The following is a 3,339-nucleotide window of genomic DNA, read 5'->3' as shown; positions in this document are numbered from 1 at the left end:
TGATGATTTGAAAAATGATTTTTAAATACAAACATCATTTTCAAAGACAGATTATTACAATTAAATAATAAATGGAATTAAATTAATTCCATTGTAATTAAATTCTATGTAAAAAATATAATGTAATCAATTTTACCTCTATTTGAAATTAATTAATTTAATTTAATTAATTAAAATTTAATTAATTAATTAAATTAATTTAATTTCTATTAAAAATCTACTACAATTTAGGCTTCTATTAAAAATCTATTATAATTCAAATTTATGGTACAAATTCATTATAAATCATATTCTCTCTTTTATTTCCGACAAAACAGAATATCAGGCAAGAATAAAGCATACACATATACGTCGATTATCATGCATTCGCTCGTATTGCAAAAAAAGGTGTGCACTTTTCTTCATTAATCCGTGAAGGACCAGCGTTTTTGTTTCCGTTGGGTATAATTATCGTAGAAACGGGTGTAGTCAGCGTATGAAAAACGAAACAAAAGCATGGAGATACAGATATTATCTCTCCCCTTATGAAAATTATCATAACATGTTTACCACTGATTCAAATGCGTCGGCTTGAATCGTTATACACGGCATTACGTTCAGTAATTTCCAAAATTCTTCTTGTCAATTACTTGCAGTTAAACATTTCGAATGAATTGTAATAAATTATGCATTTCGTTAATGAAAATAAGATGTTGGAATATAAGATATCGTTTTTAATTTTCGTTTGAATGAAACCTAAAATGTCGAAATCACAATAATCTGAAATTCAATTATATATAGATGAAAGTATGTCAGATTTTGTAACACAGCTTTAAATTGATTGCTAATTAACAACCATCGCCAAAATCATATTAATTTCCAAACCGAGGCTTTACTGTTCAATTATTCTTTAAACGACCGTATATTCGATTTTTATATAAACGTGTAACTAAAAATTTTTGTTTTATCTTTTGCTGCAAATAAATTATTGTAACAAAGTTGATTAGTCAAAGCATATAAATTTACTGCAGGGAAGAAAATATGTTAAGCATTTAAATTGCACTATTATTATTGCTATCAATTAGATAGTTACGTATACATAAAAGAAATGCTTCCTTTTTCAATTTTGAGAAACATTGAACAGAAGGTCACGTCTACATACATCGAAAAACGTGCAAACCATGTTTCCAGTCCGAATGTGTTTAACTCCTCCAGCAAATAGCCAGCTGTTAACAGACTCGTTTTTATTTTCATCGTAATTAGCACTAAACGCTGTGAAATAGTGCTGTACAAATTTGAATAAAGATCTTGAAAATTTACGGTATGTGTTCGATTTTCTGCTCTTTTTATTTAACATTCCTTTTTCATATGGTAATAGTTATATTTATCTTTATGCTTCTAGAACACGTAATAACGGGCTGAAGGAGAAACTGAAAGATAATGTTTAATGAACTACAACTGAATTCATAATGTACGTTAAAGAAACAATTGATAACCTGTTTTGAACTCAAAGTGTCATTCATAATTTTAACGTCAAATTAAGAAATTTATTAGACACCACAAATCAAATTTGTTGAAGAGACTCGAGAAAAATTTATTTACACAACAGAATGGAGACCAGATAAAGCGACACCAAACAAGATGGTGTTCCTTGTATTTTTAATAAAATTGTTGTATATATTGATAAGAATATACTTTATAATGTCTGTGAAACTTCAAATTATTCTTTGTGGCATACTCCAACAAGGAATAAAAGAAAATAAAGAAACAAAAAATTACTAACTCGATAAAAAGAATAAATGTTACGGAAAGTAACATGTAACATTCGTGTTGCGAAATAGTACACTTTTCGATAATATATAAAAATTAAAAATATTTAATTAACATGGTAAAGTATTGAACACACTTGAAGTTACCAAACAAATTTTTTAGGAGCTCGGAAGTCATTAAATTGTTCCACAAATCAGTATCATACTATTTAATAGTGTATCTTATAAAACAACAGTCATAACAAAAGCCTTAGAATTAAAGCAGATATGAAGAAATTGATAGAAACAAGAGAGAGACAATTACAAAAAGGAACAATATAGAGAAACAAAATAAAATATTAATATAACTTAACTGTAGATTAGTATTATCCTAGTTTTGTATATATAGTTGCATTTAAATTAAAAATTGCATAAACTGTCAAAGAGAAGAGAACTGTCAAAGGTGTCTCTGAAAACACCAAAAAGATTAAACGTAAAAGTAATAAAATTATTATATACTCATTATCCAATTAATATTTTCTGCATACATGACATGTTTTACCATTACCATACGTAAAAGTAATAAAATTATTATACTCATTATCCAATTAATATTTTCTGCATACATGACATGTTTTACCATTACCATACGTAAAAGTAATAAATTTATTATACTCATTATCCAATTAATATTTTCTGCATACATGACATGTTTTACCATTACCATACGTAAAAGTAATAAAATTATTATACTCATTATCCAATTAATATTTTCTGCATATATGACATGTTTTACCATTTAATTTACCTTTCTTGCAAGCAAAAACATGTTCCATTCGTTCAATCGAATAATGCTTTTTGTCAGAGATGTGCAACCAGAGCTGGGTAATATTTATAGAGAAAATAAAATATTTTTCATTTTAATAAGATAAAACATAAAATAGAATACTTCCCATTGTTCTTAACCTGAAAATAAATCGTGATAATGGTTAACGTAAAACGAGATAATATAAAAAGTCATAATGTTTGCAGATGAAATCTATTGTCTAATCTATTCATGAAGAGCTATTATTGAATGTATATTTTTTATAAACACGCAGAAGAAGAAAAGTATTTCGTTTCAGATTACCAAAATAATTATATTTTACACTATGTATTAGGAAAATAAAAATATTTTATTTGATGATAATAAATTAAATAAATAAAATATTCTAAACTATTATCTCACAATTTTTTTTTAGAACAAATAAAATATTTTACTTTTAAATATACTAAAATAAAATATCTATTTAATATTTGCGATTTAAAATATTATTTTACCCAGCTCCGTGCGCAACACGCTTCGAACAGTCCCAATCACTCGGTATCTGAGTTCGATTGTGCAAGGCGCGGGGACTAAAATAGTGAAGTATAGCGATCGCAGATAAGCCGGTTTCGTCAAAATAAGTGGAGCCATCGAGTGCTTCGTACGACTGCAGATTTGAGACAATGCTGTTACCTGGAGATCGTCGTTCGCTTTAACCGTGATATCCCTACTCTGGTACCAACTACCAGAGTACCAGACGTACGCAGTTAGATCCCTATGTGAGACCAGCTGTTTTCTATGCTCGGG

At 27.7% G+C, this 3,339-nt stretch overlaps 1 long non-coding RNA gene across 4 annotated transcripts; it reads right to left on the bottom strand.

Annotated features, from left to right (window-relative positions):
* Nucleotides 1-278: 278 nt before the first annotated feature.
* Nucleotides 279-3,226, bottom strand: LOC117229389 (uncharacterized). 4 transcript variants are annotated; one of them, XR_013036770.1, is made up of 3 exons: nucleotides 3,048-3,226; nucleotides 2,536-2,693; nucleotides 279-1,409 (listed from the first exon to the last, which is right to left on the bottom strand). It is a non-coding gene; the product is annotated as an uncharacterized LOC117229389 (long non-coding RNA). The 4 variants fall into 4 exon arrangements; XR_013036769.1 differs by having other exon boundaries at nucleotides 279-394; nucleotides 550-2,693; nucleotides 3,048-3,225; XR_004492536.2 differs by having other exon boundaries at nucleotides 279-399; nucleotides 550-2,693; nucleotides 3,048-3,224.
* Nucleotides 3,227-3,339: the final 113 nt, after the last annotated feature.

Source organism: Megalopta genalis, chromosome 1, assembly GCF_051020955.1.
Source record: "Megalopta genalis isolate 19385.01 chromosome 1, iyMegGena1_principal, whole genome shotgun sequence".
Lineage (NCBI taxonomy): Eukaryota > Metazoa > Arthropoda > Insecta > Hymenoptera > Halictidae > Megalopta > Megalopta genalis.
This window is presented reverse-complemented; position numbering and strand designations above follow the sequence as displayed.